Source organism: Natrix helvetica (assembly GCF_964273705.1).
Source record: "Natrix helvetica genome assembly, chromosome: Z".
Classification (NCBI taxonomy): domain Eukaryota; kingdom Metazoa; phylum Chordata; class Lepidosauria; order Squamata; family Natricidae; genus Natrix; species Natrix helvetica.
In genome coordinates, this window is record NC_138554.1 from 121,073,852 (window position 1) to 121,101,746 (window position 27,895).

Below are 27,895 nucleotides of genomic sequence, written 5' to 3' on the forward strand. Positions count from 1 at the left end.
TGGGGCCTGCTGCAAAGAAGCCCACCTCTGACACAGTTCCATAAGATGGAATTGTTTTAACAATGTTATTTGATTTGAGCACCCTCTTTTAGATCTCCAGAATATACACAAACAATTCAGTTGTGGGCTTCCTTTTTTTTTTTTTACCACTGGTTCACTCGTGTGCGCAAGCACCCAGGTGGGTGGGCAGAGCCTCCTGTTGCCGGCACTAACGGTTCACCCGAACCGGGAGTAATCCACCTCTGAAACAATTGGACAAAAGCAACAAAATAAATATTCAAGAAAGAGCCAGTTTGCTGTAATGGCTAAGGCATCCTGTTAGAAACCAAGAGACTGTAAGTTCCTTCTTGAGGCACAAACCTAGTTGGGTAACTTTGGGCCAGTCACTCATTCTGAGCCCTAGAAAGTGGGCAATGGCAAACCACTTAAGAAATCTTGAGAATTGCCGAGACGTATGCAGTCAACCCTGATTTGAAGGCATTATCTAAATAGCTATCTCTAGATAGAGGAGATCAGTCCTAGAGGAGATCAACCCTGACTGCTCTTTAGAAAGCCAGATCCTGAAGATGAAACTCAAGTACTTTGGCACCTAATGAGAAGGAAGGACTCACTGGAGAAGAGCCTCATACTGGGAAAGATTGAAGGCAAAAGAAGAAGAGGACGGCAGAGAATGAGATGACTGGATAGAGTCACCGTTGAGCTTGAATGGACTCCAGAGGATGGTAGAGGACAGGCAGGCCTGGAGAAATGTCGTCCATGGGGTCGCAATAGGTTGGACATGACTTTGCAACTAACAACATCATCTAGATAGCTATCCAGGCGCCATTACTTCCAAAACTTCTCTCCCAGAGAAGCCTGAAGGTGATGCTTAATTAATGTAGACATTATGTGTATAAGGATACAAACAGCATATGCAAGTGTATGTGTGTACACACGCATACACACACACACATACACACAGAGTATATGAATAAATTAATACCAAAGGAATTGTTTTCCCTGGAAGTCTTTATGGAATTGCAGAACCCTGTTTCGAATGCCCTAATTTTTGCTGCTTATATATATATCAAAGAGTTCATTTGGACATAGCCCCCATATTCAACTTTAAGAATGTCATCTTATTTTGGAATTCTGTCAACCTCGGGCCAAATGATTACCTAGAGCAGGGGTCAGCAAACTGTGGATCTGCAGCCGCATGTGGCTCTTTCTTCCCTCTGCTGTGGCTCCGTCACCGGTGAGCGCCACAATTTTGAGAGGAGCTTCCGGTGGGGGGGGGGGGGAGAAGCACAGTGTGCCAGGAGAAGACTCTATGGCAAGGGGAGGGTTTTCCATTTGTCTCCACAATTGATAGGGCTTTCAGTTATGACAGGTAGGAGAAAAAGTGTGCTGCGCTAAGAGGAGACTATGATGGGGGAACTGAACTTCCGGTCAGCTCCAGAATTCAACGGGGGGCTCCCGGTTAGGACCTTTGTGGCTCCCGGTGTTTTCTTTTCTGTGGGAAATGGGTCCAAATGGCTCTTTGAAGGTTTAGGTTTGCCGACTCCTGACCTAGAGTATTTGCAGCTCCTTTAAACCAATATCCTGTTAATATATTATATTAAATGCTACTAAAATGATTCCTTCCTCAAAGAAAGTTCAGCATAGTTCAATATAATAAGAATAGCATAATTCAGGTAATTTGGTGCTCAAGTTAAAATATTTTTAATGGTATTAAAGCCTGGGTAAGATAGATACATACTATATTGAACCGGTATTTCTTCTATTAGGCAGTGAAAGGGAAAGGTTCCCCTCACACATATGTGCTACCCTGTTTCCCCCCAAAAATATTGCAACATAGCAGCAGCCATGAGGTGACCACACTCGCCGCCTCTTGCGCCTCAAAAATAATAAGACCTTCCCGAAATTAAAACCAAGTGATTATTTTCGGGTTCAAAAGAAAATAAGACCTTGTCTTATTATTGGGCAAACATGGCAGTGCTCATCTCCATTTCAAAGCCGAAGAGCCAGTGCTGTCCGAAGACATCTCTGTGGTCATGTGGCTGGCATGACTAAATGCCGAAGGCGCATTGAACGCTGTTAGCTTTCCACCAAGGCAGTGGTGGGATTCAATTTTTTTTACTACCAGTTCTGTGGACGTGGCTCGGTGGGCGTGGCAGGGGAAGGATACTGTGAAATCTCCATTCCCTCCCCACTCCAGGGGAAGGTTATCTCAAAATCCCATTCCCTCCCAATTAACTGAGACTCTGGAGGTAGAGAATAGATGGGGGTGGGGCCAGTCAGAGATGGTATTTACCGGTTCTCCAAACTTCTCAAAATTTCCGCTAACAGTTCTCCAGAACTGGTCAGAATCTGTTGAATACCACCTCTGCACCCAGGGATGGGTTTCTGCTGGCACTATTGTTGGTTCGGTACACATGCGAATTAGCGCATGTGCGCTCACTCCGCTCATGTGTACACCTGATGCCTGCTCTGTGCACGTGCTCAGTTGCCTATAAATAGGTCTGCACATGCGCAGAACATTAAAAAAGGTCAAAAAAGATGTTGCAGCAACTGAGGAACTGGTTCAGGGGCGTGGGGAGCATGCCGTCCCTACCAGTTTGGAGACCCAGTCATCATTTCCAATACTGGTTCTACTGAACTGGTGCAAACCAGTAGGAACCCACCTCTGCTCTGCACCAAGGTGGTCCCTATTTTTCTACTTGCATTTTTTATGTGCTTTCAAACTGCTAGGTTGAAAGAAGCTGGGACAAGTAACGGTAGCTCACTCCATTATGTGGCGCCAGGGATTCAAACCGCCAAACTGCCTACCTTTCTGACCGACAAGCTCAGCGTCCTAGCCACTGAGCTACCACGTCCCTTAACTAGGCAGTTAAAGAATAGCATAATTCAGGTAATTTAATGCTCATGTAAAAATATTTTTAATGGTATTAAAGACTGGGAGTAAGGTAGATATTTTAACTGCCTAGTAAAAGAAATACCGGTTATACTTGCATGACACATTTATCCATTATTTATTCAGTTAGACCATAAACCAATAAACTAATCATATGTGCTGAGATTTAAAATATGCTCATTATTAAGATGTTGGATTGGCAGCAGGGAGTCAGATCTATGTTTTCTTTCAAGCAATAGTCCTGTGCACAGGGCCTGTGACTCCTTTAGCCCAACCACTGCATAGGGAGATTGTTGTACAGCCAAAATGAATGGCAACTCCTATGTGTGTTGCCTGAACTCAGAAAAGGCACTGGATAAGTGCAATTAAAAGAAAAAGATGCAGTGGCTCAGTGGCTAGGACGCTGAGCTTGTCTATCAGAAAGGTCAGCAGTTTGGCGGTTCAAAACTAGCGCCATGTAATGAAGTGAGCTCCCGTTACTTGTCCCAGCTTCTGCCAATCTAGCAATTTGAAAGCACGTAAAAAATGCAAGTAGAAAAATAGGAGCCACCTTTGGTGGGAAGGGAACAGCGTTCCGTGTGCCTTTAGCGTTTAGTCATGTCGGCCACATAACCACGGAGACTTCTTCGGACAGCGCTGGCTCTTTGGCTTTGAAATGGAGATGAGCACTATCCCCTAGAGTCAGGAACGACTAGGATATATGTGTGAGGGGAACCTTTACCTTAAGTGCAATAAGTAAGTTCAATGTACCTTGTGAATGTAGCCAGTGGGATGGATGATCAAATGGAGATCCTGTCCTCAATTCCTAACTTTGCTGGAAAAAGACGAGGAGGACGAATAGCTGAATCTCTTTCTTACACAGCAGTTTAAATGGAAACAAATGGTTTAAAGATCAGAATTGGCTCAGATTTAATTTTCACATATAATTTATACCTTGTGCAATAATCTTAACAACCCAATGACTTACTGCGCAGCTCACCTGAGGTTATCAAATCTTGAGGATCTGCTCTTGTCTGCAGTTTTTTGTTATTTTTAGGTGCGGAACAAATGAATGCTATGGTAGGTCCTGAAATAGACACACTACAATTAAACAAAAAGAAGAAACTTTGCTTTTGTTCAGCCCCCTATAACTGATATGGTTCTCAGCTGCCCAAATCTAGGATCGTGAGCTCCAGAATATACGATTGGAATGGTGTATAATTTTGGGGAAATATAGTTAAGCATGTCTTGGGGCCAAAGATACCCCAATCTCAGGTTATATGTTTAATGTACATACATAATTGATATACTGCTTTGAGTATGAGGGACAAAATAACAGTTTTTACCAAGTAATGCAGATATGGCACGTGGCTCAGTGGCTAAGACGCTGAGCATGTCGATCAGAAAAGTTGGCATTTAGGCGGTTCAAATCCCTAGCGCCGCATAATGGAGTGAGCTCCCATTACTTGTCACAGCTTTTGCCAACCTAGCAGTTTGAAAGCATGTAAAAATGCAAGTAGAAAAATAGGGACCACCTTTGGTGGGGAAGGTAACAGCGCTCTGTGCTCCTTTGGCCTTTAGTCATGATGGCCACATGACCACGGAGACGACTTCAGACAGCGCTGGCTCTTTGGCTTTGAAGCGGAGATGAGCACCGGCTCCTAGAGTCGGAAACGACTAGCAAATATGTGTGAGGGGAACCTTTACCTTAATGCGGATTTAACACATATTGTTTCTAAGAGGTAAATTCTTCCAAAATTGGGATTTGGAAAAGTTAGATTAAGAGTTACAGCAGTTCAACTCAGCTATCAATCTTCATGGTTGAACATCGTTATGCAAGGAATCCTCAACTGACAACTACAATTAATCACAATATGTGTATGTTAATTTCCTACATCAACCACTCTAGAAAGCTGTGCTTATATACAGAGGGAATGATTGGTTCCTAATCATGGCTGGTGCTAGATTCACTCCTGAATCTTTTTGGTTCTACTCCAGTTGCATCTTAACCATCATCTTCGGCAAATCCTGGGATTCCCAAGAACCTCTTGGAAATCCAGAAGTCCTGGGATTTCCCGGAGGCCTGCTTTAGAAATATTAACCCATCCTGACCCGGCTGAACTTTTTAAAGCCGCTAAAGCAAGGCGCATAAAGCCTTTTATGATCTCCTTTCCCGAGGCGAGGAGGGCTTCGGGGGTGAAACCACCGCAGAAGGCTTAAGGGAGGAGGAGGAAGAAGAAGAAAATCTCCCAGAGCTAGAGAGCCACTTTCCCTAAATGGGAAAAAGCGCTCTTGACATGCCCCAAAGCAACCCTTTGTTCTCCCCGACGCTCCCTGAGCTCTGGGAGCTGCTTAATAAAATCAACCCTCCGGCGGGGCACAGCTGATCAAACCTCGCCTTTCTTTTCTCTTCCTGATTCATACCCGGGAAGGGGGGGACAGGGCGCCCCTGGTCTCCGCCCCCACCGGGAGGAAGCGTTTCCAGCTCGCTCGCTCTCTCCTCGCTCTTGTGCTGTGTGGCGGACAAGGGTGCGGCGGAGGCGGCGGCAGCCCTCCCCTTCCGTCCCAGCGCGAAGGCACTCCTTGGCGTTGCTGCCCGCCCGGGGTCACACAGTTCGGGGCTGCTGCTGCTGGCGGTGGGTCGGTCGGAGCAGCTTCCCCTCCAGCCAGGGCCAGGTCGGCGGCGGCAGCACCGGCAGCAGCAGCAGCAGCAGCAGCAGCAGCTGCGGTTCCTACACGAACCCAACTTTCCCATTGGGCGCCCGCGAGCCTGTCTGGCCGCCCGCCCGCCCCCGCCAGCTGCTCGCGCTCCTTGCCTGCTTCGCCGCCGCGCGCGATTCGGCAGAAGTTTCTCCTTTGTTGGGGAAAAGTCGCGCGCTTGCCCGCCTTCGGCCAGCCGGGATCGGGGGACGCCAGGGGAGCAGGACAGGTGGCGGACGTCGGCGCTGGGTTGGCAGCCTGGGTCACGCAGGTAATGTGACTCTTCCGGCTCGGGACTTTTTTGCGCTTTCTTTCTTTCTTTCTTTTTTCCTTTGCAGCGAGGCGGCCAATAACACTGGCCCTCCAGAGAAGGAAGAGGCCAGGTTGTGTGAAAGAGAGACGGGGTTGCGGGGGAGGGGTGGAAGGGGAGAAAGGTAGTAAGATGGTTTTGCAACAACACGCCGTTGGGGAGAAAGAGGGAAGGTGGCTCGCTCGAAGTTGAGGCTTGCAGAAGCGCACTGAGAATCCCAACCCTTGGGGTGGGAAGAGAGGGCAAGGAGGGCTAGTGTGCATTGCCAGGTGGTGGGATCTCTCCCCCCCCCCCCCCCAGTTGCCGTTCAAAAGCTCCCTGGGCTGGAAGCGAAGCTGGTTTCCAGGGCATGATTTGGCTGGCTTCCGGGGACAGTGCACATCCGCCCACTTGCAGAGAAGCAGCTTTGGGCTAAAGGGGTGCTCCGGGAGCAAGATTGTAGCCTTAGTAAATTCCATTTACTGCTCCGATGTGCCTTGCTTGCAGGCTTTCTGTCAACCACGTAATAGCAACGCGTTCTTGGAAGCCAGCTGACAGCGCGGTGTCGAGTCTCACAAGGAGTGCCAAGTTTTGTTTGTTTCTGATATGGAGTGAGCGCTCTTTAATAGGCTTATCAGCTGGTCCAAAGGGTGGGGAGGGGGAAATAGCGTAAAAAAATTCCATCCTTCTGCGCAATAGAAGCTGAGGGAAAACACTCGAGGGAGCAAGTCTGTCCCCCTCCTCCATTCTGAGGTAAATAACAATACATGTTGCTGTCTAAGGAGTGGCTCCATAAAAACCATTCAACCCAAAGTCTAAAATGATTTCATTGCATCACTGGCACAAGCCAGATAAAAATTAAACATGCTTCAGTCTGTTTATATTTTTACCTACCGCTTTGGAGTGTTTTCAAAGTGTTTTCTCGTTTCAGCAATTATGTTAAATATCAACTAAGTCCTTTTCAATTTTTGCTTTTCTCCAGGCATCCCTTGAGATTGTCCTCATTGAGTCTAAGGAGGCACGCCATAGCGTATGTAAAGCAAGCTGTTATTTGCAACTGGATAGATTTTAAACTTAAAGTGCTTTCCAAGTTGGTTGTCTTGAATAATAGTAAAGTTTCCTATTATTCAACTGCAGGGGTAAATTTGATTCTACCTTCAGGAACAGAGTGGTGTTAAGAGAAAGGGATTAGTTTTCAGGAAAAATGATACTAAATGTTAAACAAACCTTTGTTTAACTTAACATTAGTTATCTTTGGCCATGGATAGCTTTAATTTTTTAGAATTCAGTTCATTTAAATTGTATATATAGGCAGACATACAGGGTATTTCAGATTTGTTTTAGAAATGCAGCCAGCTGCTAAAGAAATGTAATCCAGATAGTTTTTGATATTGCAGAATAAATAAACCAGAGTTGGGAAATCTTCAGCCTGACATATTTTCAGCTTGCCTGTTCTTGCACAGCAGTTGGACTTCAAAAAAATGTTTCTTTTGGTAACTTCTTAAAAGTCTAGATCTGATCCAAACGCCTTACCCTCTTCCCTTCCTTAAATGACCTGTAAGATATCTTTGGTTGATACTTTGCAAGTTTTTCATTCTGACTTTCCTAATGCCCATGCTATTTCTTATAGCAGACAATGTAAATAAAAGAAACACACTGGAGTTCCCAAATTCAGAGGTAAAACCTTGAACCATAGCTCTTGGCCTGGTACCCCATAAAAGGATTTACTCTTAACCAGTGATGCCTTCCAAATATGGCCAAAGTCTATCTTTTAACCTCTTTTCATCACTGACCATGTTGGCTGGGACTGCTGGGAGTTACAGTTCAACAATATTGAACCACAGTACTGCTTGGAAAAGAGCCAGTGAAGTGAGTATGGCAAAACTCAGGTTCTATTTATTTTGTTAGCGTTTTTTTTTTTTAAAAAGGCTGATTTGATGAATGACTTACAAACTAAGAAGCTTTGTTTTTTGAAAGGCAAATCTTATCCCGTGTTTCTTTCCTGGGAGTTATGTAGTCTGTTCAATATAAAAACAAGTCTTTTTGATTCTCATTTCTTTTAGCTACAATAGTAGCAAGAATAAATGCCAATTAAACGTTCTGTGGAAAAAAAAAGGGGTTTTATCTTCATCTGGAAGCCAACATTGAAAGGGTTTTAGATACATTACTCTAGTAGCCGGCCAAATGTTATTTTTTTGTATTTACAGCCCACATATTAGCAAATTCTTCTAAGAAATACAGACTCTTTCCATATTCTTATTTATTTGTGGCCTGACAGGCATGTCTTAAAAGTAAGCAGAGTAGTGAATGACACAAATTCTTAACAATCCATTTAAAATGTCCTTACATCTCAAGAAGGAAAGAAAAAAGAAACATTTGGAAAAGAAAAAAAAAACCTCAGGTATTTCCTTGCCTTCTTATGGGCCACATTTGCGGCTCTGTAGCATTCAGTGCAAATAGATCACATAGTACAAACAGATCCAAATAATGAAAATATATCCAAGTAATCTGAGGAAGCTATTTGAATGAGAGCACTGAAATGTTGCAAACCAAATCAAGAAAAAAGCCCAATTGCCATGACCCACCTTTTAGACTGCTTTACCTGGATGTCTGAGAATCATCATCAATTTCAATGCAAATAGATACAGAAATGAAGGAATGATAAAACGGCAACCTTCGTTTTACAAAGCTATTTATCAGAAAGCCGTTTTTACCCAATTTAAGTAAAACCCTTTTAAGTCTGTGTAAATGCCCCTGTTTTGTAACTGGGTAATGACCTTGTTATCCAAAGAAAGACTAATTTTATCCAATTGGGTAATTTAGCCAGGTTTGGGAAACACTGGGTTAAACTAAAATTTGGGGTCCTGCTAGAAATTGCAGTCAGATCTTCAGGCCAAAGTCCTTTCTGAAGAAGAAAGCCGATGTTGGTAGGCGAAGAGAATGATTGGGAAACTAGTTGGCTTTCTCTATAAAACTCTGCTAGGATTAAATTATATTGGCTTGCTAAATTGTTCAAAAACAGAAGGCAGTTACTGTATACTCTTATTTCTGATGAGGCTAAACCCTTGTCTAATCTTACACTGTGTGTGTGAGAGAGAGGAGAGGGAAGGGTATTCATCAGGTTCTGACCAGTTCTAGGGAACCCGTAGTAGAAATTTGGAGTAGTTCGGAGAACTGCTAAATGCCACCTCTGTCTGGCCCCGTCCCATCTATTCTCTGCCTCCCAAGTCCAACTGATCCGGAGGAAATGGAGTTTTTGCAGTAACCTTCCCCTGGGGAGGGAATGGAGATTTTACAGTATCCTTCCCCTGCCACGCCCATCAAGCCATGCCACACCCATCAAGCCATGCCCACAGAACCGGTAGTAAAAAAAATTGAATCCCTCATGTGTGTGTGTGTGTGTGTGTGTACACCCATGCGTCTTCAGTTTTTGACTCCTGTAACTTCATGGATTAGTCCCTGCAGTTTTCCTGGCAAGGTTTTTCAGAAGTAGTACCCAGTGCTTCTTTTCTAGGACTGAGAAAGAGTAATTGGCCCAAGGTCATCGTCATCCAGCTGTCTTGTACCTAAGGCAGAACTAGAACTCAGAATCTCCTGGTTTCTAGCCTTCTGCCTTAACCACCACATTAAAATGGGTCTCTTACACATTTCAAAGGGATTACATTATTGCTCAGTGACTCTCCACTGGGCTGTCTTAATAGGCAATTTTCAGTGAGAGTGGTTGCAATGAAAGCCCTTTCCATTTTTCTTATGTATACAGAAGCTTGCAGCCACTTGGGAATATACCAGATGTTCAGCCTTATCTTCCTGGAATCTGATGAGAAGTTTGGGATTGGAAGAAACTCACAGTGTGAATCTCTGCTATAGCTTTTATCATAACTAATCACATTGTCAGTTAAAACTTGCAGCTCTGGTAAATATCTCCTAAAGGCAAGCCCCATGGTTACTGTCATTCATTGTATGTGGCTTAATCTTCAAGCCATAATGTTAACTAATGTCTGTGAACATTTATATTGTCCTCCTTGGTATGAAAACCATTATAACTTTATTGAAAAGGAGAAATATGGAAAGTTAAATGAATGGAAGTATTTCTAAATAGTTTTACCAGTGTTGCTACAAGCTATGCAGAATTTTTGAAATGCACAACATTTCATTTGTTTCATATTTTGCTGCTGGACTCTGCTGAAGATTTCTTAGGGTTTTGTGCATTGGTGTTATTTAGCTGTGAGTAAAACAGAACTGAGTGTCAGGTTACTATGTTTTTCCCCATGTTAATATCCTGTTTGTTTTGAATCACTTCAGTTTGAACTTTTATAATTACTATGGTGCTAAGTATAGACTGGGCTGAAGTCTGAATTGTTCAAAACTATTTTGTAAGCAAAGTGTTCTAGCTAAGCTGAATAACATCCAAAAACAGTGCCTGGAAGTGACAAATGTCATAGTTAAGAATAGTCTCCTATCCATCTTAAGATTTTAATCTTTTTAAAATCATCAGCATTTCAATCTTGTTCATGCCAAATGTTTGCTTAATTTGCTGGTCCTGGGTAGATGAAAATGCAGTTTTAATTACACATTTAATTGTAGTTGGGAAAGTTGTACTTATAAGTAAGTGACTAAGATGTAAGGTTTCTTAAATGTCTTATTGAGTAACATGGTGAAAGTGTAATGCAAAGAACTAAAATTTGTGAAGGATTAGAGATAGCTATTGGTTTTCTCTGGTTGTGTAGTCATCATTGTATTTCTAAAAGCTCACCGTTAGATATAATGAGCTGAATTTGGTTACTCTGATCTGGCAAATTTAAATGAGATGAAGATATGAAGCAGTTTGTGCTACAAGATAAGCTCAGAGTGCTGTGATCAGAATTTATGGTCTTTATATACATTTAAATGCTCTGATCTTGGTTTTTGAAATGATAGCAGATGACTGATTTATAATCTTAAATTTGTTCCTGCAGATTTTATTGTTTCTAAAATTCTATGGCATGATCGAGGTAAGAAAAAGCTGTTTCACTTGAGTAACTTTGATCATGGTTTATGAAATTTACTTGGAATTGTGGGTTCCAATGAGATTCTGAGCCAAGAAATGAAGCTACACGGGTTGAGTTAAGACAGTGTGTAGAAACTGAAATGTGATTGACTTGTTAGAGGTTTAGTCTGTTATGTAAGCATAGTTTTAGTTTATGCCAGTTTCTAATCCCTGCTGGTTGGAATTAGTAATTTACAGTCCACTGTTTTGAAATTTCATGTCAAAAAGGTGAGTTTACTTCCATGGAATTGTAATTTAAAAACTGGACATGCTTTCCAAACAAGAATCATCCTTAGCTCAAATCTCCCAAATACTTTTGTTCTTGTCTATCACAACTGTAATGCAGCAAGATGCTTTGCTAAAAGCTGCTCTTAAATCATCCAGATTTTAATGAAAAGGTATTACCGTTTATAAATGGAATGGATTTAAAGATTGTGTTTGACTACTCTGTTTATATTTAAACAGGAAGAAAAAAATCACAGTATGTTTAAGCTTTCTTTAAAAAAAACAATCCTTCCTAAAACTAGCAATGAAAGAGAGTGTATTGAGTTTATTTCTGTTTTTGAGAATGCAGAAATAAAGACACATTCTGGAGATTCTATAGATTATTTAAATTGAATAAACAGCCCTTCTATTTGGGATTAAAGTGAGACCTTCTGTCTTAATCCTTTGGAATTTTACCATTCTTGGGAAAAGAAATATTCCAGTAAAGCATGAATAGGAATGCAATTTTTAACCTATAAAAATCAGATGCCATGCACTACTGGGAGAACATGCGTTTATAAATTATTTTGCAGTAATCAATATGCAGTGATCAGGAACAACACAGATACACTTAAAATATTATTCATATTCAAACATCAATTTAAAAATGTAAAACCTCCTCTATTGATGAAATGGCTGGATTCACACATTTTTTACCCCAAAAGCAGGGTGGGGGGTCCTACCTTTTTTGTTTTTTGTTTTGATCCTGTGGAAATTAGGCTCACAAATGAGACACTTTTACCCAATGATCCCTTACCATCCATTCATAACTCTATCTTTCTTCTGATACCTTGTCCTACTTAATTATTTTTAATTGCATTTTTATCCTGTCCTCCTTCAAGATAGCTCATAGGATCATAGTTAGAGATGACTTAACTCTCCAGGCTAAATGAAGATTTAGCTGGGTTTTTCTGATCCAGGTGTAACATACTGCACTGTAACGTATAATATTCAGCTGATGCTTTTCAAATGCTGAGGCTTATACCTGTATATGCAAAACTAGATATATACCAGTGGTGGGTTATGACCGGTACGCCCCGGTACAGGTGTATTGGTGTCTGCCAGGAGCACCAGGTACCATTCCGGTACGGTGCTCCAGAGGGCCCACCTGCCCGCCTGTGCTTCTTACCGGTATTTGAAGTTTTCGGGGCTTCTGCGTAGGTGCACGGAGCATAAACACCTGCGCAATGCTCCGCCGAGCAGCTTGAGCGTCATGGAAGGGGTCACGGAGCATCGTGGGTGGTAAGTATGCATGTGTGTGCTGTGCGCGTGCACACAGCACACATTTATGTGGTGGGCGCCTTGCCCCGTTGCACCATACTGGTTGCACCGGGATCCAGAACCCACCACTGATACATACCCTTTTTCTTTTATGTACTTTTAAAGTAATGTCCAGTTATTTCAGATCAGTAAGTATCCAGCAATTAATATTCAGCAAAATGAATTCAAGGGGAATCTTGACTGTAGTAACTGAACTGCTTTCTTTGATGCTGAGGATTAAACGATTTGTTTTACAATCTCTTGTTGTAGCTACTTGTGCATGGCTAAAGTAAGGAACAGCTGGAGTGCATGCGCCAGGCTTGAGTTGGCTGCTTGTTACCCTTGCTTCATGGTGTGTGTGCCTCTAAGCATTATTTTGGATTATAGCCTGCCCAGAAGTGTTTTGCATTTCCCAGCTGTTTCACAATTTTTCTCTGCGTAGCCCCATCAGCTGCTTTCACATATGTAATTTCAGCTATGTTGGTGCTGTGATTTCTGTTTAAACCAATTTAACTACTTATTCGGCTCCTGATAGAGTAAGCTTGTAAATGGCTAGAATAATTTAAAAACAGCTTATTAATTCTGGGAGTGCTTTTACAATGTGTAGTTGTTAAAATTTGGCAATCTAAAATGATTTGTCAAATGAGTTATGTTATAATGTAGTACCTAATGCAATATATAATAGTATCAGATTACAGTGGCAGACTAAATTTCAAAAACAGGCAGAACTTAGAAAATACACTTAATCATTGGGTTAAAGAGAAATGGTAAGTATGAAAATGAAATATATAGACCTTCATAGGAATTGACCAGCACCTTCTTTTCAAATACATGGATTCAAATAATTATGCAATGAGAGGCAATAAGACAGTTTCTTGGCAAAATAGACTCTGGTCTTATGCAATAAATATGAAATTCCTGAATATCAGAAAGGACAAATTGAGAAGAAGCTGTTAATTCTCAGATATCTTTTTAATCAATATATACTCACTCTGCTAAACATTTAATTATTATAGTACCGTCTTACTGTATGTCTAAGGATATTTGCCCATGTAGTATGACTGCATTATTGTTCTCATCTTTTTCTTATCTGTTCAATCACACTTGGCCAATAAAGCATTCTGTTCTATTCCCATTTCCCTATATGCTGCTTGGAGAGTCCAAGCACAGGTTAAATTCTGCCTGACTGCCCTGGACTGAATTGAAAGATCTTTAACCACGCCTCCTCTTCCGGTTCCTCAGACTTTTTTCAATTCAGCCTAGCCCAATGTTTAGATGGTTCCAGACTATCAACAGATATTTAACCTTAACTTGGACTTTTCAACCAAATTCTTGTTCATCCTGCAAAGAAATAAGGTCTGCCTTTCTTGTATTTGAGTCTATTGCTGCTATTTGCTGCTGGCGCTTGTCCCGGGCTTCTCTGGGCACGCGCGATCTCTTTAAATTGCTTGGGAGCCGCCGTGATCGCCCTTTATCTTTGCACAGCGGTCAGTGGCAAGAGGGCCCAGCCACTTGCGATATACTTGAGCATTTAGCGCGACAGTCAGTGGTGCGAAGACCCAGGTGCTCACACCATCGCTTTGCAGATTTGAATTTTGGCGCCATTTTTCCAGCAGTTAATCATTGCGGTGCCCATTTTTGTTAAGGGAAAAACTTCTGGCGGCCATTTTGTTTGCAGTTTTGCCGCGGTTTTCCCTTCCATTAGTGAGTCAGCATTGGAGAGTGGTGGCAGCGTGACTTGTTCTGTCCGGCAATCTGGCAGTCAGTTGCTCCCCACCACACTGATTGTTAATTGATCATTAACAGTGAGGTGTTGGTCCTTGCCTTAGGCCTCCCTCCAGCTGTTAACCCTGCAGACGCTGGGAGGTTGGATCTCGCCCCAGGTTTCCTCGTGGCAGCACCGGCTTAATTACTTATTTCAGCCATCAATCTTCACAACTCTGAATCAGCAGCTGCAGCTACCCTCACATCCCCAACTGTGTTCCAGGTGGTGAGTGGTGCCCAGACTACCCTTACTCACAGCATAATGGCAGACTAATCAGGAGGCAATGCAGCCAGGGCCCTCTAGCAGCAGGAGCCTCACCAGACAGGCTAGCAAAGCAACCTCAGAGGCCCTCAGCAGACAGAGCAAAGCTGGGGGAAAGAAAGGAACCAAGCCCCAAGACCAAGTTGCCCCCCCCCCCAGTGCCAAAAAGCACCAGAGAAACAACCTGAACAAGCCCAGCAACAATTGGTGGCTAGTTCTCCAATTCCTGCAGTGGAATCACCAGAGGCCCCAGATCCTACTAATCAGGACCCACCACAGTCAGATAGTAAGGTCGAGGGCCAGGAATTTTCATCAGATGACTGCTCTGAGTTAACTCTCCTAGACCATCCATGGGAGATAATGCTGATTTGTTTCATTTCTCATTAGAAACAGAGGATTCTCCTCCAGTTTTATCACTGGCTCCACAACATCCTCTGCCCCGCCAGGCCACTAAGTGTAGGCGGTCTGTAGAAGACCAAGGGCCGTCCCTCTCCCCTGAAATGCAGGAAGTCATAGCCAAGGCTATATCCCAGGGCATTGCAGAGGGCATCAAACAACGTGCCAAGCGACCTCGCAGGTCCAGGTCTTCTTCCTCTAGGTCTGTTCCTTCAGAGGCTCCCCAGGGATCCGCCTCTCCCCATTCCTCACTGTACAGCGAGGATTCAGCTGTAGATGAGGAGGTCCTTCCAGAGCAGGCATTTTCCGAAGACGAGGGAGCCGTCATGGATAAGCCAGCCTTTACTGGGTCGTTTAAACATGCTTCGTTCAAAAAATCTTGAGCAAAGCTAAAACAGCCATTCATATGGGAGTAACTGCCACTGATTTGGTCGCAGTAGACCCATCAGACCCTAGCGAAAGATCTTTCTGAGGAACCAGTTGTTCCCCAGGAGATTGTGCCAGTTCCTGAGTTATTTTTGAATGTAGTGCAGCGACAGTGGGTTCAACCGGGTACTCTAGCCATGCCTGGTAGCAGTGATAAAAAGCTTTACACTGTGGATGCCTTCCTGGAGGATTTATTAAAATTACCTCAGGTGGATCCTCCGGTACAAGCCCTTATATCCTCCTCAGTCTTGCCTCCTGACCAATTAGAGGGTTTGAAGGCAGAGGACAAGATATGACAAAGGGCATGTCACAAAACCCCATCAGGTGGTTGCCTGGGCCATTAAGATGGCCACCTCGGCGTCTTTCATGTCCAGGGCATCTCTCCTCTGGCTCAGACAGATATCTGCCAGGCTTCCGACAGGTGACCAAACTGAGGCAGGAGTTCAATAAGGTCTTCGCGGCAGCAGAATACACTGCGGATACCACCCTCAACTCTCCTAAGTTCGCCTCCAGGGCCCTAGCCTCAAATGTCACCACCAGGTGGCTCTTGTGGCTTCTCCACTGGAACACTGACATGAGGTCCAAGTGGAAGTTGGCCTCTGCCCCCTTTAAAGGAGGGGAGCCTTGGACCCTGTCCTAGTTGAAAACAGGATAAAAAGAAAGTTATCCCATCCGTCACCAAGAAAACAGAACGCAAAGGCTCTGGTTATTTTAGAAAGCAGTCCTTTCGTTCCTCAGAACCATCCACTAGCACCATTCAGTACCACTGCCCATACAGTCTGTTACCAGACCGGTCACAAGATCATCAAACCTTTCGAGACAGGGCCAGAGAGCAATCCTTCTCTAAGTGGTCCTTTTGTGGCGGATCAGGCTCTAGGTCTTTCTGTCGCTATAAGTGACAGCCAGCTGATGGCTCCCATTGGAGGGCGCCTGCACTTATTTCAGGACCGATGGGAGCAGACCACGTCAGACCAGTGAGTACTTCAAATAATCCGCCTGGGTCTGACTCTAGAATTTATTTTCCCCTCTGCCCACCACTTCATTTGCTGCCCCACTCCCTTCTCTCCAGCCAAACAGTCCCTAATGGAGCAAGAGATCCAGCATCTTCGGGAGATCAGGGCAATAGAACCAGTACCAGCAGGTCAAGGGGAGTCAGGTTTTTACTCGATCCTGTTCCTTGTCCCAAAGAACTCCGTAGGGTGGAGGGGGATATTAGACCTCAAAAGACTAAATTACCATCTAGCGTACAAACGCTTCAAAATGCAGTCTCTCCAGTCAAGCTTTGCATCAGGCCAGGGGATCTACTAACATCAATTGATCTCTCAGAAGCGTACCTTCACATCCCTGTCCGCAAGGCCCACCTCAGGTTCCTGAGATTCTACCATGCAGGAATGTATTATCAATACCGAGCACTACCATTCAGCCTCTCATCGGCCACAAGAACATTTACAAAAATTCTGCCAGCCGTGATAGATTCCCTGACGTCCAGTGAGACTTCAAGCATACCTGGACGACCTCATCATACAATCACCGTCCTGCCAGCCAGCGGTCCGAGACCTTCAGGTGACCATGAGAGCCCTGCAAGACCACGAGTTCTCCATCAACACAGACAAAAGCCATCTCACTCCCACCCCCAAGTTGCTGCATATTGGTGCCATAATAGATACTGTAAGTTGCCAAGTCTTTCTGTCGCAGGAGTGAATCTCCAGCCTCAGACAACTGATCCTTCAGGTGAGAACCTTGCAGATTGCGCCCATCATCCTGCTGTCAAAACTGCTGGGCAAAATGATCTCTTGCCTATCGATAGTACCTTGGGCGAGATTACATTCATGACAGTTGCAATGGTGCCTTCTACCACACCAAAGGACCAAGAAGAGCAATTCCCCTTCTCCGATCCCAGTTCCCCTCAAGATCCAGCAGTCCCTGGGGTGGTGGGATTCTCTTGTTCTGACCAAGGGCAGTTTCTTCCGCGAACAGAATCGCTTAACATCACCATGGACGCCAGCTTTTTCGGATGGGGGGCACATCTGAACAATCAGGTCACTCAAGACAGGTGGTCCGACAGTGATCTCAAGCACAGCATAAATTGGCTAGAGTTAAAGGCGGCGAGGCTAGCTCTCTTCATTTTCAGATGACCATCCAAGGCCAGCAGGTGATGCTGTTAATGGACAATGTGGCCACCAAGGCACATGTCAACCTCCAGGGGGGAACTCACTCCAAGTCTCTGATGGCAGAAGCAGAGTGCCTTGGGAAATGGGCGGAGAAGCATCTATCGTCTCTTTGAGCGGAGCACATCTCCAGGGTGAGCAATGTCCAGGTAGATTTGTTGAGCAGGGCCACAATCAATCACTCAGAGTGGTGCCTGCACCTGGACTTTTTCCTCAAGATCACACAGAGGTTCGGCCGCCCTTCACTCGACCTGTTCGCCACCCTGGAGAACACTCACCTCCCTCACTTCTTCTCCAGGTACAAGTCTCCAAGAACAGAGGGAGTCAATGCCCTTCTTTGCTGCTGGTCACATGGTCTGCCATACATGTTTCCACCATTGCCTCTCCTTCCCAGCGTCATCCGCAAGATTCTCATAGAACAGGCGGATTCTGGTTTGCCGACCTCGTGAACCTCTCCAAAACAAGCCACGGAGGATTCCTCCAGGGGAGGTGTCTCCCAGCCAGGGGGCTCTATAACATCCGGAGCCCCAATGGTTACAGTTGGCCATCTGGCACTTGAGAGGGACCTCCTAGAGAGGGACAGGCTCTCCTCCAAGGTCATACAAACCATCCAGGCTACATGTTGACTATCGACTACCAGAATTTATGAGGCCACCTGGGCGGCATAAGCAAAATGGTGCCTACCAAGGCAGATAAATTCCACGTGTGCCTCTACACCACAAATTTTGGACTTTTTGCTAGATGAATTGGACCAGGGGTTGGCAGCAAACACGTTCTGTCGCCAAGTGGTGGCGCTGTCTACCGTCCTTGCTCCCAGCGGCCATCTATCCCTAGCACATCATTCCAAGGTTTGCAGCTTCCTGAAGGGAGCCTCCAACTTGCGGCCCCTGATCATTCATTGATATCCGACCTGGGAGTTGAATGTGATACTCTGGGTTCTAGTCGAGTCTCCGTTTGAGCCCATTCGAATCTGTGACCTGAAACACCTAACTTTCAAGACAGTATTCCTGACCGCGATCACCTCGGCACGTAGGATTTCGGAGATGGCGGCCTTGTCAGTGAGAGTCAGAGAGTCAGAGAGGACTTGTGTGTCATACATCTAGATAGGGTCGTTCTCCACTTAGATCCTTCATTTCTCCCAAAGGTCAACTCTTGGTTTCATTGGAGCCAGGAAGTCATTCTTCCTGACTTTTGTCCTCACCCAAGACATGGGGCGCAGATGGCACAAACTGGATGTGCATCGAACCATTCGCAAATACATCAAGCGCACTGCGGCGTTCAGGCAATTGGAATAGCTTTTCGTTTCCTTTCAACTTGCTTCCATGGGGCGCAAAGTCACCTCCGCCACCATCAGCCGATGGTTGCATGCTTGCATCTCTCTTGCCTATCAGCTCCAGTCTAAACAAGTACCACATCGCATTATGGCCCACTCTACAAGAAGCGCCGCGTCCATAGCAGCCTGGGCAACCCAAGTGCCCATAGAAGAGATCTGCAGAGCAGCTACGTGGGCCTCACCATCCCAATTTGTTAGAGCCTACAAATTGGATAAGTTTGCGTCAGCGGAAGCAGCATTTGGGAGACAGGTCCTTCAGGATATCCATGCCTCTGGAGAGACCACTAAATCACATTCTTCCTGCCCTAGTGACATTTAGCTTGGGTATGTCCCATGCTTGAACTCTCCAAGCAGCGTACAGGAAAATGACTATTGGCTTACCTGAAGGTCCTTTTCTGTATGCTGCGAGGAGAGTCCAACCCCACTCTAGGATCTCTCTCCCAGCTTCCATTTGTATCTGATTTGAACTTACTTGATGTGGATTTGTGATTTTCATTTCCGAATTTGAATCTATTTGACTTGAACTAATGACAGACTCAATGGAACCACCTTTGAACGGTGTTACAGGTCCACACCTTAATCGAAAAAATCTGAGGAGCTGGAAGAGAAGGCGTGGCTAAAGATCTTTCAAGTCAGTCCATGGCAGTCAGGCAGAATTTAACCCATGCTTGGACTCTCCTCGCAGCGTACAGAAAAGGACCTTTCAGGTAAGCCCAATAGTCATTCCCATCCCTTCCCTTCCATCCAATTCCCTTCCATTCTATTTCGTTCCATTCCATTCTATTTTATTTTACTCTATTCTAGCTGTGGCAAAGATTAGAGTTCCAGATGTTGAGCTATCAACTCCTAATATTGTTCAAAGTTGACTCTCTTCACTGAGGTTGCTTGGAACAAATGCTTGTAAGTCATATCATATCAGCCTTCATGTAAATAGAGACATATGGGTGCCAGATAGTTTTACATAAATTAAAAGCTGGCTCATGTTTTGTTCGCAATCATTTGTAAATAATGAGGTTAGTACCTTGTGCGAACACCATAAATCAGTCAGCCATAAATTAGGAGAGGCATTCATATCTAGATGGGAGTTGTTTGATATTATAAATGTTAAATTGCCGTTTTCAATCTTTTGGTCTTGCTCAGTCCAGTTAACTGTGGGGTGTGTTTTTCAAAATCCCATTTTATGAGTCCTCCAATTAAGGGTTGAAGATACAAAGTGGCAGGAAAATCAAGTTTCTCCATTACCAAATTGTCTATACCCTGTTTCACCCCAAAATAAGATCTCCCTGGATAATAAGCCAAATTGGGCTTTTGAGGGCATGCACTAAAATAAGCCCTCCTCCGAAAATAAGCCCTCCCCAAAAATATTTCAACAGAGCAGTAACCATGAGGTGATCATGCTTGCCACCTCCAGGAAAATAAGGCCAAGTGCTTATTTCGGGGGTCAAAAGAAAATAAGACTATGTCTTATTTTGGGGAAAACACAGTAGCTATCTGAACCCTACCCACTGCTATCTGCTTTGCTTGTGGAAAAGAAGTTGGTAATATAATGAATTATTGCTAATTCTTCATACACTGGCTTATGATATGCTAAATAATAGTAGAAATAGTAGAAAAATTGGGATGCTCCTAATATTATTTTAAGTATGAGTGTGTGAAGCAATTATTCCAAGTTTGAAAAGAGTTGTTACTACTTTTCTGCAAACTTTGAAGTTTGAAACGAGTTCTGAATTCAGAATAAGTCTGTTCCGAATTTGGAAGGGTTCTGGAATAGGACATTCCAACCTCAACATGTTTCAGATTCAAAATATTGAGACACTCTGAATTGTGAAATGCTTAAACTATCTGTAAACAAATTTGTCTGGCTTGGAGGCTAACTAGATGAAGCATGCTGTGTAAATATTGTGATACAGTATAGTCATGTGCAATCTTTGGTATTCTCTGAGCTTGGTTGTTTGCTTGCAGACATTTTATTACCCAGTCAGGTAACATCATCAGTGACGTTAACCTGGTTGGGTAATGAAATGTCTGCAAGCAAAGAGCCAAGCTTACAGAGCACCAAGGATTCTGCAGTTAAATCCTGAGCCAGAAATATTCTTTATTGGAAGAGTATAGTTCTGCCTTTTCTTTTACACACAGTTGAATTAAATTGAATTAAAGTTTCTGAAGTGTTTCTCATTAAAGAAAAAGATATTTTCAGTGGTGGGATTCAGCTGGTTCAGCAGAACCAATACCTAATTTTTTGTTGAGTTTGGCAAACCGGTTAGACATGTTCTAGAAAATCTGTGTTTTCCGGAACATGTCTGGTTTTCGTTCAACTTCCTTCCAGGCGGGGCAGGGGAACTCTCCCCAAAAGTCCAGGAGAGGAGCAATGGAAACCAAACAGAGACAGCACCTTCAATCATGTCACTGAGGCAAAAACTGTCTTACTTTACAGCAGGTGGCGGCGGCGGATGTGTGTGTGTTGCAGCAGCCCAGGGCCAAAATGCCGGTGGAGTGCCAGAGGGTCAGGGAGGGTGCTGAAGTGAGCGGGCATCCTGCCTGCAGTTCCCATGCTGGCTGCCCCTTCCTGGTCAGAGCTGGAATGCCTCCACGTTTAAGCGCCAGTAGATGCTGGCCTTCCCTCTGACTGACCTGGGCAGCTACTGGAAAGACATAGGCCCATTTCAGCACCAGGCAGGCAGATGCCCTCGCTTCCCCCAAGCATTTCTTTGCTAACCTGATTTCCAGCTTCATCGCGTTTCTCTGTGGCATTTCTCGCCATCGTGTGCAGGAAAACAAAAGTTTGTGGGACCTTAAAAAGTTCAATCCACTCCAACTTCACAAGATTTTTTTTTCACGAGAAGTTGGAATTGACTGAACCTTTTTTTAAGGGAATCTGGTGGGGGTGGGTGGGGCAATCTCCATGGCATGGCGCTGTGCTGCAGTGGAGAAACAGGAAATGGAACCGCCAGCATGAGGGAAGGAAGAGCAGGAAGAAGAAAGGAAAAGCAGTCTTCTCTTTCCCTCACGTCGTCTGCTCCATTTCCCATTTTTCCATTGCAGTGCACCATCCAAGATCTACATTGATAGCGGGAGGGGGGTAATTTAACAACCGGTTCGCCCAGGGTCAGATTGACTGGTGCAAGAGGCTTGTCCCACATGTGTGCGGAGCTGGAGCATGGGGATGGGCCACGAAGGCCAACCTGACTCTGGAAAAACCAGTTATTAAATTATTTGAATTCCACCACTGGATATATTAGTCTGTAGTGGCAACAAAAGCTCCAGGGTTTTGATATCATCTTTCCTGTCTATCTAAGTCCTTCCCAGTTAATTGATATAAAAGAGATTATGTAGTACTGTTAACCTATATGCCCAGTCTTTGTCTTATTGGAGCTGGTAGTTGTCCTACTATTTATTTATTAATTAGATTTTTTATTCCACCTTTATTACTTTAGAAGTAGTTCAAGTGGTGAACATACATACGGTAATACTCCTTCCTCCTAATATTTTCACCACCATAACAATCCTGTGAGGTCAGCTGGGCTGGGAGAGAATGATTGGCCCAAAATCACCTAGATGGTTTTCATGCCTAAGGTAGACCAGAACTGAGTCTCCTGGTTTCTTATCTGATGCCTTAACCACTAAACCTGACTTCCTATTATGGATGAAATGCCTCTTGTATTTGGAACAGGCTTTTAAGTTTTATTCCTTTCTTATTTGGGAGTCTTGCTCCATGACTCCCAAGTAAGACCTGAAGATTTAGCCTGAACTTAACATGTTGTACTGTACATTTCAAAAGCTTGCTTCCTCTTCTGTCTATAGCACAGAACTAAACTTCTGTGTATTTTTCTTCATTTGTATACATATTCTAGAACTGCCTCTAGGGAGTGTATTGTTATTATTTATACTGTTCTCCCGAAAATAAGACCTCCCCAGATAATAAGCCCAATTGGGCTTTTGAGCGCATACTCTAAAATAAACCCTCCTCCCAAAATAAGCCGTCCCTGAAAATATTGCAACATAGCAGCCATGAGGTGACCATGCTTGCCGCCTCCTGCACCTCAAAAATAATAAGACCTTCCAGAAAATAAGGCCAAGTGCTTATTTCGGGGGTCCAAAGAAAATAAGACCCTGTCTTATTTTGGGGAAAACACAGTAATTATTACAATGAAATGGCATGTTAACATCTTACTCAAGAAATGTTGATCGAATTGCTAATCTGAGTGTTTTGGAGGCAAATACTTTATAGGTGAGTTTTTGCTATTATACTAATCTCTCACTCGTGACTATTTCACTAACATTCTTGATATTTTATTGAACGTATATGAACAGCTGGTATTTGTTCATTGGGCAACAGAGATGAGCCAGTTTATTCAGAAAATAGTTGTACAAAACTTTTCATTGCGAAATTTAGCAGTCTTCATTTAGCAGTCAGCAATTCTTAATTGCTTGGAATGCTCTTCAAATATAACAACTCATTATAATGATATATAATTATCTAATTCAGAAATAAGATAAAAAGAATGACAACACTTAAAAGAAGAAATCGGTAAAAATTTATGGCAAAAGCTTAGCATACACTAAAACTACAATATAAAAAAAATTTAGAAACATATATAGAGAACAGTAAAATTCAAGAAAAATATTTCAGGATAAGTACCAGCAAAACTATATTTTAAATATTAATGAATTGACAGTAGGAATTTTCATTTTTACCAAAAATCAGAAATAATCCTCCTCAATATCTTCCTGCAGAATGTTTTTCAGTCTTTGAAACTGGATAGTAGGGTTATCTGTTAATAATTGCTTCTTTGACTTCCTATAACCTTACCCTATTTTTCGGAGTATAAGACGCACCTTTTTTCCTCCAAAAAAGAGGCTGAAAATCTGGGTGCGTCTTATACACTGAATACAGCATTTTTTGCCTCCCGAAGCCCCACCCCTTCACCAAAATGGCCATGCATACCCTTAGGGAGTCTTTCAGAGAGCTCCTGGGGGCTGGGGAGGGCAGAAATGAGCAAAAAACAGCCCATCCCCCCCAGCCCCAGCAGCACTCTATAAGCCTCCATAAGGCTATGCATGCAATTTTTTTTTGATAAAAAATGGGCCTGTTTTGGTGAACAACTGGCCATTTTTTGCTCATATTGGGGGGGGCACCCCCCAGGAGCACTCTGCAAGCCTCCCCCAAGGCTATTCATGCCTTTTTTTTAAAAAAAGGCCCATTTTTGCAAAAAACAGGCCATTTTGGGGAGGCCTTCAGAGTGCAAAAATATTTTTTCCCCTTTTGGAAAGCTCTTTAACTGATTGATGAGAATTAGATTGATCAAGTGCTGTGCCAGCAGAAACAAAGTCTTAGGTGCTGCAGATTGTCAGCGACTTCCTTCTCCAGCACAAGGATAAATACACCTGGAAACATCTACCTACCTACCTACCCCCCCCCTCTCTATATATACCTACCTACTGTATTTCTCTCTCTCTCTCTCTCTCTCTCTCTCTCTCTCTCTTTCTCTCTATCCCTTTATCTACCTACCTACCTACTCACTCTCACTCTCCCTACCTATCTTATATATATATCCCTCTACCTACCAACCTACCTACTCTCTCTCTCCTGTAGTCTCTCTCTACTGTATTTCTTTCTATCTATCCATCTATCCATCTATCCATCTATCCATCTATCCATCTATCCATCTATCCATCTATCCATCTATCCATCTATCCATCTATCCATCTATCTATCTATCTATCTATCTATCTATCTATCTATCTATCTATCTATCTATTTCTATTTCTCTCTCTATCCCTCTACCTACCTACCTACACTCTCTCCCTCTACCTACCTACTGTATTTCTCTATTTCTCTATCTCTCTATCTCTATTTCTCTATTTCTCTCTCTCTATCCATCCCTTTATCTACCTACCAACCTAACTACTCTCTCTCTCTCCCTACCTACCCACTGCATCTCTCTCTCTCTCTCTATCCCTCTATCTACCTACCTTTTTTAAAAATTTGCCTCTTCAAATCTTGTGTCTTATACTCTGGTGCGTCTTATACTCTGAAAAATATGGTATATCACCAGTTGATATCACCAAAGATAATGTAGATACTCCTCACTTAATGACCGGTTGCTTAGTAATTGCTCAAAGTTACAATGGACCTCCCAGGAGTAATTACAACTTGTTTTTTAATGTGATGGTGGCCCCGCAGCCCCCCTCATGGTCATGTAATAGCATTTTGGACTCTTGACAACTGGCTTGCATTTACGGTCATTTGCAGAATCCTGTGGTCATGTGATTGCAATTTTATGGCATTTTTTTGTTGGTTTTCAGAATTTATTTCTGGCCTTAAGCAAAACATGCCCATTGGGGAAAATGGACTTGTTTAACAACCATGACATTCGCTTAAAGGTTGTAAAACAAGAAAGTGATCATGTGGTGACCCACTTAACAACTACCACGACTTAACTATAATTCTGAGCTCATTTATGGTCATAAGTTGAGGACTCCCTGTATTTAACAACCTTTTTTGGATTGTCTAGGTTTTCCAACCACAGGAGCATCCCTAGTTAATTTACTTGCATTTCAGGTCCAAAATAATTTAATTTTTGAAGGGAGCTCAATGATTCAGCAGTTAAACAAGCTGAATTTGTTAGTTGGAAAACTGACAGCCCGGGTTTGAAATATGAGTGCCACACAACAGAGTGAGGTCCTGTTACTTGCCACAGCTCCTGCCCCCCTAGCAATTCAAAAGCATGCAAATGCGAATAGATAAATAGGTACCACTTTGGTGGGAAGGTAACAGCATTCCGTACCCCTCAGCATATAGTCATGCTGGCCACATGGTCATGGAAAATTTCTGGCTCTTTCAGCTAGGAAACAGAGATGAGTACACATACCCCTGGAGTTGGAATTGACTCTACCCTTTTCTTCTGTGGTTCTTTTTAGATTGTCTTTAGGTTTTTGGTGTCTATGCATTTCAGGTCCAAAATAACTTTATTATTGGTGATTGCAATGCAGTTTGATTTTACTTTATAGTTTCTAGTATTGGATGGTTTGCATGACTTGTGATCCAAAGTATTCTCCACAATTTTTTATCCAGCATCATTATTCAAAGGCATTTATTTTTCTTCATTATATATTTCCATTAATGCAGACTTCACTTTCACATGTTATAACTTGGAATACTTGGGCTTAACAAGACATATCATTTTGTCAGTGTATAGTAATATATTTACTGCCATGCATTTAACAGCTTACAAACTTTAATTTTTTTAAAAAAATTAATGTGAGCACTAGGTTACTAGCCCTTATTTCCAAATTTATAGTTTTCTTTAAAAAGAACCCTAACAAATGAACACAAATAGCTGATACCATGCTTCACAATTTGTAAAATTGTTCATTCATTCATTCATTCACTTAGTCAATTTATACTCATATCTATCTGTTTGACAATCATGGTGTGGCTTATGTGTCTGTGTATATTCACTTTCTAGGATATTTTAAATTCTTCATACCAGATAATTGAATCTCTGGCAACTGAGCTATCTTCTGAAAAGGCAAATGACTGGTCACTGGGGGATTCTGGGAAGTGAAATCCACACAACTTAAAGTTGCCAAGTTTGAGAAACATTGCCATAAATATTCTAAGTTGTTTGGGGTTTTATACATCACCACCCACACTTTGAATTGTATCTGTTGCTTTACAATGGGAATCATATCATCACTGCATTTTGCACTTGTTATTATGATCTGCAGTGGCCATAATATTTACAATGCTTCTGTTTCCATCACTCTTCAGTCATCCCTGATGGATCTTAACTGGGGTTTAGAATTGCATTTATATAGATTTTAACACTTCCAGCATTTCTTTTCTGTCAGCTTGCAATTGGTCTCAAATCTAAGAATGAAAACATGCATCCCCTGCTGGTTGGGAATTCTGGGAACACATTCTGGGAGTTACCAGATTGGGAAAGATTGTCTGATTCACTTGGCAGTTATTTACTGGATTTGAGCCAGAGATATTTTTCAATCATACCTGAATATGCCAGAGATTGAATCTGTCATTGAAAGAATGTGATCTATCATTGAATTATAGTCAACACTATTTGAATGGCCATGTGATAAACAAATAGTATGATGCTACATTTTTCAGCTGTGATTATATTTTGTGTTCTTGTTATAAGTCATTGATTATACCTTGCTTTTCTCTTCCTCTATTTCTTTACATGCACATACATGTTTATTCTCTCTTCCCCTATTTCCTCAGTTTCTTTAAACAAAGTTCTATTTATATATATATACACACACCAATTGTATAGATTTTGGCATTTATAGTAAATAGAAATGCACTAAGCAGAGTAAAACCCTAACCCCAAGAAAATAAATTTAAAATTCATTGGGTATTTAGTTACATCTATGAACTTAGCAGATATATGCTTCAGTAGACAGAAAATCCTACTCTGGACTTGTTATATTTATTTACCATTGGATATTGATTGTGCTTTGAATAGAATCAGTTCTGGCCTAGAAGATGTGTGTGGTTCACCAAATACATATGTCGGTTTGACTTTATCTTAGGAGATATAAATAGTGTAAAATCTGGTTTTTTGAAGAAAAAAATAAATGTTCAGTGATTTGGGGCAATTGTTTATTGAATCTAAATCCTAATAGTGTAAATAGAATTGTATCGTTAAATGAGGTGGATTTGCATCCATGTTCATTGCTAGTGAACTGTTTTGCTGAAGTATGTCACAATTTCTGTCTGCATCTTGCTGTTGCCTATTGTACTCTTGGGCAGTGCTGTATTGTTCTAGTGAAAAAAGAGACTATCAAGAATAATATGTTGGAACTAGACTTTAGGTTGCATGAATTATTTATTTTCCTTTCTGTTCATTAATTAGAGGACATTTCCTCGAGTTTCCTCGAAGCACATTGAATAAGAAAGAATTCTGATTTAACCCACAGGTGATTAGTTAATCTATATCTAGATTCTAGCCACTCAGATGGGTTTTCTGGGTATTTCTGTCCTTATTCGTTTTAATAATGTGATTGTGTTGTGTGATGTAATGCCCCAGTCTGTTGTCTTAAATGTCAGTTTCACAATCTTTGGATGTTAGCTTTTCAAACTATAATTACGGAAGCTGTAATTCAGATTTTGGA

The 27,895-nt window shown here is 42.6% G+C and overlaps 1 protein-coding gene across 1 annotated transcript in view; it reads left to right on the forward strand.

The window, feature by feature from the left end:
* The first annotated feature begins 5,235 nt into the window (after positions 1 to 5,235).
* The window catches only part of SVIL (supervillin), a 174,945-nt gene continuing 152,285 nt past the window's right edge, over positions 5,236 to 27,895 (forward strand). The window contains exon 1 of the mRNA XM_081932203.1: positions 5,236 to 5,843. The gene's annotated coding sequence lies outside the window, so the exon portion shown is untranslated. The remainder of the gene's footprint in view (positions 5,844 to 27,895) is intronic.